Below are 10,481 nucleotides of genomic sequence, written 5' to 3'. Positions count from 1 at the left end.
AGTAAAAGAAGAAAGTAAAGCATGGTCAATTGATCCTTCAAGATTTGGACCAATTCTATCTTTCCAAAATAGATCCTTGATATAATAACAAAAAAGTATTAAATTTTATTTCTACTAGATAGAATTATAATTATTATATTATAATTCAATAAAGAAAAAATGGTAAGAAATAAATAAAGAAAATAAGAAAAAAAAAGAAGAAAAAAAGAAAAGAGATAAAAAATAAAGTCAAGAAGAAAGAAAAGCATGGTCGATTGATCCTTCAGGGTTTGGACCAATTCTATCTCTTCCAAACAGATCCTTAATATAATAAAAAAAGTACTTAAATGTTATTTCTCCTAGCTAGAATCATAATTATTATATTATAATTAAATAAAAAAGGGTAAAAATAAATAAAGAAAATAAGAAGAAAAGGAAAGAAAAAAAGAAAGGAGAAGAAAAATAAAGTAAAGAAGAAAGAAAAGCATGGTCGATTGATCCTTCAGAATTTGGGCCAATTCTATATTTTTCAAACAGATCCTTGATAAAATTTTAAAAAAAAATCTTAGATTTTATTTTTACTAGTTGGAATCATAATTATTATCTTATAATTCAATCAAGGAAAAAAAATAAATAATGAAAAGAAGAAGAAAAGGAAAGAAAAAAAGAAAGGGGAAGAAAAATAAAGTAAAGAAAGTAAAGAAAGCATAGGTAATCGATTATTCAGGATTTGAGGTAATTCTATCTTTTTCGGATAGATTTTTGATATAATTTAAAAAAGAGCACCTAATTATTATATTATAATTAAATGAAGAAAAAATAGAAAAAGAAATAAATAAAGAAAAGAAGAAGAAAAGGATAGACAAAAAAAGAGGCAAAAAACTAAAGTAAAGAGGAAAAAAAAGCATGATCAATTGATCCTTCGGGATTTGGGCTAATTCTATCTTTCTCAAACAGATTCTTGATATAAAAAAAAGCACTTCAATTTTGGCTCTACTAGTTGGAATCATAATTATTATATTATAATTCAATTAAGGGAAAAGGGTAAGAAATAAATAAAAAAAAGAAGAAGAAAAGGAAAGAAAAAAAGAAAGGAGAAGAAAAATAAAGTGAAGAAGAAAGGAAAGCATTTGGATCGGTTGATCCTTCGGGATTTGGGCCAATTCTATTGTTTCCAAATAGATCCTTGATAAAATAAAAATAAGTACTTAAATTTTATTTCTACAAATTAGAATTATAATTATTATATTATAATCTAATAAAGAGAAAAAGGGTGAGAAAAAATAAAGAAAAGAAGAAGAAAATTTAAAAAAAAAGAAAGGTGAAGAAAAATAAAATAAAGAAGAAAGGAAAGCATGGTTGATTGATCCTTCAAGATTTGGATCAATTCTATTTTTTCCAAATAGATCCTTAATAAAATTTAAAAAAAAATACTTAAATTTTGTTTCTACTAGTTGGAAGCATAATTACTATATTATAATTCAATAAAGAAAAAAAGAGAAAGAAATAAATAAAGAAAAGAAGAAGAAAAGGAAAGAAAAAAAGAATGGAGAAGAAATATAAAGTGAGAAAGAAAGGAAAGCATAGTCGATTGATCCTTCAGGATTTATGCTGATTCTATTTTTTTTCGAATAGATTCTTGATAAAATTAAAAAAAAAACTTAGACTTTTTTTCCTAGTTGCAATCGTAACTACTATATTATAATTTAATGAAGGGAAAAGGGGTAAGAAGTAAATAAAGAAAAGAAGAAGAAAAGGAAAGAAAAAAAAGAAAGGGGAAGAAAATTATAGTAAAGAAGAAAAGAAAGCATGGTTGATTGATCTTTTAGGATTTGGGCCAATTCTATTTTTTCTGGATAGATCCTTGATAAAATTTTACAAAAAAAAGCACTTAGATTTTATTTCAGCTAGTTGGAATCATAATTATTATATATAATTCAATAAATAAAAAATAAATAAATAAAAAATGAAGAGGATAAGGAAGAAAAAATGAAAGCGAAAGGAAAATTAAGTAAAGAAGAAAGAAAAGTATGGTTGATTGATCCTTCAGGATTTGGGCCAATTCTATTTTTTTCAAATAGATCCTTGATAAATTTTTAAAAAAAAGTACTTAGATTTTGTTTCTACTTATTGGAATCATAATTATTATATTATAATTTAATGAAGAGAAAAAGGGCAAGAAATAAATAAAGAAAAGAAGACAAAAAGGAAAGAAAATAATAAAAGGAAGAAAAATATAGTAAAGAATAAAAGAAAGCATTTTAGGATTTGGGCCAATTCTATTTTTTTCAAATAGATTCTTGATAATTTTTTTAAAAAAAAAGCACTTAGATTTTATTTCTGCTAGTTGGAATCGTAATTACTGTACTACAATTTAATAAAGAGAAAAAAATAAATAAAGAAAATAAGGGAAAAAAGAAAGGGAAAAGAAAAGGGAAGAAAAATAAAGTAAAGAAGAATGAAAATAATGATCGATTGATCCTTCAGGATTTGGGCCATTTCTATTCTTTTCAAATAAAACCTTAATAAAATTTAAAAGAAAAAATACTTTGATTTTGTTTCTGCTTGTTGGAATCGTAATTATTACATTATATTTAATGAAGAGAAAAAGGGCAAGAAATAAATAAGGAAAAGAAGACGAAAAGGAAACAAAAAAATAAAGGGAAGAAAAAAATAGTAAAGGAGAAAGAAAAGCATGGTCGATTGATCCTTTAGGATTTGGATCAATTCTATCTTTCCCAAACTGATCTTTGATAAAATAAAAAAGCACTTAAATTTTGTTTCTACTAGTTAGAATCGTAATTATTATATTATAATTCAATGAAGGAAAAAGGGGAAAGAAATAAATAAAGAAAAGAAGAAAAGGAAAGAAAAATGAAAGGGGAAGAAAAATAAAATAAAGAAGAAAGGAAAGCGTGGTCAATTGATTTTTTAGGATTGGGGCTAATTCTATCTTTCCCAAATAGATCCTTGATAAAATTAAAAAAAAGCACTTAAATTTTGTTTCTCCTAATTGGAACCATAATTATTATATTATAATTCAATAAAAAAAAAGGAAAAAATAAATAAAGAAAATGAGAAGAAAAGGAAACAAAAAAGAAAGGAGAAAAAAAGTAAAAAAGAAAGGAAAACATAGTCGATTGATCTTTCTCAAACAGATCCTTGATAAAATTTTTAAAAAAAAGTACATGAATTTTGTTTCTATTAGTTGGAATCATAATGTTATCTTATAATTCAATGAAAGGAAAAAAAAAGAAATAAGTAAAGAAAAAAGAAGAAAAGGAAAGAAAAAAATAAAGTGGAAGAAAAATAAAGTAAAAGAAGAAAGCAAAGCATGGTCTATTGATCCTTCAGGATTTGGGCCAATTCTATCTTTTCCTAAATAGATTTTTGATAAAATAAAAAAAAGTACTTAAATTTTATTTATGCTAGTTGGAATCATAATTATTATATTATAATTCAATGAAGGAAAAAAGGGAAAGAAATAAATGAAGAAATAAGAAGAAGGAAAGAAACAAATAAACAAAAAGAAAAGTAAAGTAAAGAAGAAAAGAAAGCATTATCAATTGGTCCTTAAGAATTTGGGTCAATTCTATCTTTCCCAAATAGATCTTTGACAAAATTTAAAAAACTTAAATTTTGTTTATGCTAGTTGGAATCGTAATTATTATATTATAATTCAATGAAGAGAAAAAAGGAAAGAAATAAAGAAAGAAAAGAAGAAGAAAAGGAAAAAAATAAAGAAAGGAAAAGAAAGATAAAGTAAAGAAGAAAAGAAAGCATGACCCTTTAGGATTTGGATCAATTCTGTCCTTCCTAAATAGATTCTTGATAAAATTTTTAAAAAAAGCACTTAAATTTTATTTTTGCTCATTGGAATCATAATTATTATATTATAATTCAATGAAGGGAAAAGGGGAAAGAATAAATAAAGGAAAGAAGAAGAAAAAGAAAGAAAAAAAAAGGGGGAAGAAAAATAAAAAAAGAAAAAAAAGCAAGGTTGATTGATCCTTTAGGATTTGGGCCAATTCTATCTTTTTTAAATAGATCCTTGATAAAATTAAAAAAAAACTTAAATTTTGTTTTTTCTCGTTGGAATCATAATTATTATATTATAATTCAATGAAGAGAAAAAGGGAAAGAAATAAATGAAGGAAAGAAGAAGAAAAGGAAAGAAAAAAAAAGGAGAAGAAAAATAGAGTAAAAAAGAAAGGAAATGGTCGATTGATCTTTCAGGATTTGGGCCAATTCTGTCTTTTTCAAATAGATCCTTGATAAAATAAAAAAAACTACTTAAATTTTATTTTTGCTATTTGGAATCATGATTATTATATTATAATTTAATGAAGAAAAAAAGGGTAAGCAATAGACAAAAGAATAGAAGAAGAAAAGGAAAGTAAAAAAGAAAGGGGAAGAAAAATAGAGTAAAAAAAGAAAGAAAAGCATGGTTGATTGATCCTTTAGTATTTGGACAAATTCTATCTTTTCCAAATAGATCCTTAATAAAATTAAAAAAAACTTAAATTTTATTTTTGCTCATTAGAATCATAATTATTATATTATAATTCAATGAAGGGAAAAAGCGAAAGAAATAAATGAACCAAAGAAGAAGAAAAGGAAAAAAAAAGGAGAAGAAAAATAAAGTTAAAAAGAAAGAAAAGCATAGTCGATTCATCCTTCCGGATTTGGGCCCATTCTATCTTTTCCAAATAAATCATTGATGAAATAAAAAAAGTACTTAAATTTTATTTCTACTATTTGAAATGATAATATCATATTATAATTCAATGAAAGAAAAAAAAATAAATAAAGAAAAGAATGGAGAAGAGAAATAAAATAAAGAAGAAAGAAAAGCACGGTCGATTGGTTCTTCAGAATTTGGGCTAATTCTATCTTCCCCAAATAGATCCTTAGTAAAATTAAAATAAAAATATTTAAATTTTATTTCTGCTAGTAGGAATCATAATTATTATATTATAATTTAATGAAGAGAAAAAGGGTAAGCAATAAATAAAAAAAGGAAGAAGAAAAAGAAAAAAATAATAAAGGGGGAGAAAAATAAAATGAAAAAGAAAAGAAAGCATAGTCGATGGATCCTTCAGGGTTTAGGCCAATTCTATTTTTTCCGAATAGATCCTTAATAAAAATTTAAGAAAAGGCACTTAGATTTTGTTTTTGCTAGTTGGAATCTTTTAGATTTTGTTTCTACTAGTTGGAATCGTAATTATTATATTATAATTCAATGAAGGGCAGAAGAAAAAGAAAAAAAGAAAGAAGGAGAAAGAAAAATAAAGTAAAGAAAAAAGGAAAGTATGGTTGATCGATCTTTCAAGATTTGGATCGATCCTATCTTTTCCAAAAAGATTCTTGATATTTTTTTTTAAAAAAATACTTAAATTCTGTTTTTGCTAGTTTGAGTCATAATTATTATAACTAGCTTAGAACCTCATACGATGCATGGTATGGAAACCTCAAAAACCCCTTTAATATCTCTTAAGTACTCTCCTTTCCCACGTACCTCTGAAAAAATAATGAAATGAAAAGAAAAAGAAGTGGAAAAAAATAATCATCTATGTGGAGAAAGGTCATATCCTTAATATTTTTCCATCTTTCCTATGTTTTTGTTGTTTTTTTCCATATTTTCCCCCATTTTTCCTCTATTTTTTCCATCCTCAGGAGTCCCAACCAGGTGGGAGGCTTGGAGTGGCCGGATACGAAAGCTTAGATGATGGCAAGGGTTTTGTGTTGGATATTTTTTTCCTTTGGGCTCATAGGCGATGCTACTGTCAGAGACAATGGTGAGGCATACCGCCGTCATCTCCTGCGAGGCAACCTCCATACTGTTGTCACCCTCGGCCTCCTTCCCACCTCCGATTTCTCCAACCCCTGTCTCCATGCCTCCCTCAACCCCTCAATCACCACTATCTCCCTCCAGATCACTTGCACTACACACCTTGCTCCTAGGATACATGCCTTGCCGACCCTGATCATGCCTTTCGTCTTGCCTACACCACCCTCCTCCTCCCCTTTGAAAGCTATGGGAGGCGGAAGGTTCAAAGTAAAAAAAAAAAAAAAAAATTGCCTTCGGAAGCTATGGGAGGTAGAAGAAAAAAAATGCTATCTTGGACACGTGATGGATAGTGCCTTGAGAAGAAATACATACGTAGCAGACAAAAACTGATGCCACCATTTTGATATATATATTAAATATAGATTAGGTAAATCATCCACTCTATTAAAAAACTTGCGACTGTCCTCTAGCCCGTCACCCACACAAGCTAGGTCACTTGTCAATCTCCATCCACCGTTTCTTTTGATATGTTTAATAATTAGATCGGATCATAACTCAACCTACTTGGTCTATTTAAAATCTGCTTAATCTATTTTTGATTAATTTTACCCGATCCGCTTAGCATATTTGACTCATTGAATCTGATTTAATCTATTTAATAAATAGATCAAATCAGATTATCTGTTTAATAAATACTTTAGATTCAGATCTAAATTTTTGATCCATGTAATAATCAGATCAGATTCGAATTAGCAAATTTTCTCTTTGATCAGCATCCAATTTGAACAATATTTGTTTCGGTCTAACCCAACTGCCTCCCTCAGCAGAAATGCAAAAGACAACCCACTCACTCCTTTGCTCAGATTATTCAGCATGTTACTGAACCTCGAGGAGGGATTTAGTACTCATCTATTGCCTAAGCACTCTACACTGAGGGGTTATATCTATAATATTGTACTGCTGCTTAATTTCCGCTCTTCTCAATATGTAATGTCTCCACTGTTTTCTTATTTCACTATCCAGCAGTGCTTATTGGTCATTGCAGTTGCTTACTGGTGCTCCCGGGAGCTCTCTATTGTCTACTGCTTTTGGTGCCAAGGAATTACTTCTTCTGACTTTGTACAACATGTTCTAACTCACAGGCTTTTACTCTTTACTTGGCATACAGGGAATCATACTAATGATTATGCCTGCTTTATCTCTTGGCACACTTATACCAGCACTTGGCACTCTTACAGGGAATCACTTGTTATAGTGGAGGGCTTGCAAGGCATGTCATCTCAGTTTATTGAATTAATTATGTTCTTCTTTCTTAACTTTGCGCTGCTGGTAATAATATTTATGGGTTCCTGGATGGAGATGATGGGTGGCACCTGCTGGTCACTTATGTTACCTTTTCACAGTATATACCCAGATGATGTTTTAACTGCATGGTTCAGTCTCTGTATATTACTCTCCTCCACTCGTAAGCTATGGCATTTTGATTGGCACTTCATTTACCTCCCAAATATTGTTCCTTATACCTTCGTTGCTGTTGGGAGCTGGCCCTTATCTCAAATATCCATTATTCATTAGGTATTGGAATATTCTCGTTTCTTCAATTCAGATGCACTTTCAGGTATTGTTTATGCACTTCCAGGTATGGTCTGGTTCATATTGCAAATCTTGTATGGACGTTGCTGCTTACATCGATCCTGCTGCCATATTTATTTCATCCCAAATGATGTTCGACTGCAAGTGACTACCGATGGGAATGGATGTCTAATTTATTTATCTCCCATTTCTGAAGCTTTTAGTCGCTATGAATTAAATGTCCCAAATGATGTTTCACTGCTGCATATAACTGATGGGCCTGAATGTCTGTCACGTATCTTCACTTCCTTCACATTACTCTTCTAATATGCTACTGCTGCCTGCCATGTTCGCAAGTGCTCTAGCAATCTTACTGTGTTTTTGCCTTTTTACATGTAAATTCTGGTCATGTTACCTTTAGAAACTGTTTTGTATGTCTCTGTTTTTAAACACATAGCAGCGCAGCTCTGTCAGCCATCTGTACGCTGGGCTTCATTTTTTGGCTCTGTAACTTTTAATACTCCATAAATAAAGTTTCCCAATTCTATCAAACCAAAAAAAAAAAAAAAAGACAACCCGTCAACACCCAAATGCCCACCCATCCATAAGTTGACACCATCTTTTTTTTTTTTTTTTTTAATACAAATTTGACCAGGCTCGCGAGTAATTTCGAGAAGGAGCAAGAATGTTCTGGTAAGCCCATCGATTTGCCCAGCTCCAAAAAAATCTAAATACCACGGAGAACACGTGTAGTCCGGCAAAATTCTCTCCCTCCTCTTCCCGTCGTTCTCTCCAATAAGTGGAATTAAGCTTACCAAACTCTTGCCGGATTTAAAGTAAAAAATAATTAAATAATAATTGGTCGTCAAATCCAACGGAAAGTCTCTCCTAAACCCTCCTCCTCACTCTCCCCCAATGGCCCGTCCCCTCTCTCCGAAGTCCGCTGGTGAGGAGGAGAACACCGCCCAAACCCGACTGTCCGATAGATGGGGCACGATAATGTGGCTCGCAGTCCCACTCCAGGGCATCGTTAAGAGCCGAGGGGGCCTCATCCTTGGCTCCCTCCTCCTCTACATCCTCCAGCTCTATCTCAAGTGCAAGAACCACTCCTCCCCCTCCTTCTCTGCCGCCAGCATCTTCAAGCTCCCCGTTAGCATTGCTCGGACCCCCTTTCAGGGTCTCCTCTCTTCGAAAACCTCCATCGGCCCAAGACAATTTGAGTATCCCCTTTTCTCAAAAATGCAACGCCACGTGCGGCCCACTCCGCTTATACCAAAAACCCAAGTGTCAAACGGAGACAGATGTCTCTGTTTTTATATATATATATATACTAGTTTATAATTTCATACGTTGCATGAGATGTGATTTTTTTTAAAATAATATTTTATTTTATTTATTTATTTTATTTTATTATATATTTTAAAAATAATTAAAATAATTAAAATTTTATATTTTATGTATAGCGTGCATTATAAATTATTAAACAAATCTTGTAAAGAATCGGCAGTTTTGATTCTATAAATTTTTTTCTCAATTTATTATTTTCTTACTATTTTTATTTTTAGTCATTTTATCAAATAAAAATGGATGTAATTTTATTTTTTTTAAAAAAAATCTAACCAACGATCGATTAAGTCAACTTAAATGGGATAAGCTCACCTTTACTCATCTCCCAAATAGAATTTGATTAGATAAGCTCAGAATATATTTTTTAATACTAAATTTATTTTAAATAGCATTGGTTAAAATTCTATTATGTGTGCAACTGTACCAAAAAAAAAAAGATCATTATGTATGCCATCGTCGCCTACAATGGAAAAGCAAACAAAAATCCCATTTTGCTGCCTGTTCTGATTTTGTGCGCAAGGGTTTTCTTCCCCTACAATCCCCTCCCCCACCCACACTCTCCTCTCACAGGTAGCCCAGTGTCTCCCCCTCGCCAGTCATCCTTTTTCATCGATCGCTCCACTTATAAAGTCGATCATAAAGCGATGGGAGACTCTCAATACACGTCGCTAACCACCTTCAAATACTCACGATTCCTTCCACCTCCTTCCTACTTTTTCTCAAACCAAGTCCGAAAGTATTAAATTATGAAAAATTTTCAATGGCCTCCATCCAACTCCTCCAAAGAGTGTGTGTGTGACCACCGATTGGCTCCGACTGAAGGGGGATGGTGAGAAGGGGCAAGGGAGGTGGGTGAGCGTGGCTCCGCAAAAAGATTTGATTGGAATATTGGGGAGGCGGAGCTTTTCTTCTTTTCATCCACCGTAGCGACAATGACCATCGTATCACAACCCAGTTGTTGTTTTTGTACGTCCCCGGCATCGACCTTCTTCCATGGACCCCTTCCTGCGGCTCCATCGTGCCTGCACAAAGTGTAGGATCTAACCCTAGGATCCACGCTCCCAGCCCACTCCTCCCACGACCCTCCGTCATTCCCCTGGGCGAAACCCTCGAATCAGACTTTTGGTGCCCTACCGTGGAGAACTCCAGCCTTGACCTCCGAATTCTCCATCATTTTTTGATCCACCATAAAGAGAGAAAATGAGAGAGAGAGAGAGAGAGGAGTTGAGACAGGAGCAAAGGCGGCGAGGAGAGAAGGATCGAACCGAAACGATGGGAGCTCTAGCCCCTTTTTTTTTGTTTTTTTCTTCAGCGTGGCAGATGAAGGGACATGTATTTTATACACGTAGCAAATGAAGGCTTTTCAACTGAAAAACTTTCATTTTAATATATATATACTAGCTTAGGATTCCATACAATGCATGAGATAGAAACTACTACCTGTAAGTGTCAAAGTCACATGCTACTTTCAAACAAACATATTCTCTTGATTTAAGCAGTAAAAAAATATATTTTTTTTTCAAATAAATATATTCTTTTGATTCTGACTTTATCACTCAGAATAATGCATCTGTGCATCCAACTAATATTAATTTTTTTTTGATAAATAACTAATATCAGAATTTCAAAATATAAAGGTTAACCATACATGGCAAATAACCAAGAAAAATTTCTGTTAGAGAAACAATAGGCACATTATTGATGTGAGGTGAGCTAGGATCTATTGTTAATCTTTTGTCAGATAAAAAATAAAGTTTTCAAAACCCCAACCAACCCTCCACCATCCTTCCAC

The sequence above is a fragment of the Elaeis guineensis genome, chromosome 2, assembly GCF_000442705.2.
Source record: "Elaeis guineensis isolate ETL-2024a chromosome 2, EG11, whole genome shotgun sequence".
NCBI classification, from domain to species: Eukaryota; Viridiplantae; Streptophyta; class Magnoliopsida; order Arecales; family Arecaceae; genus Elaeis; species Elaeis guineensis.
The sequence above is the reverse complement of the archived record's forward strand: the minus strand, read 5'-3'. Positions refer to the sequence as shown.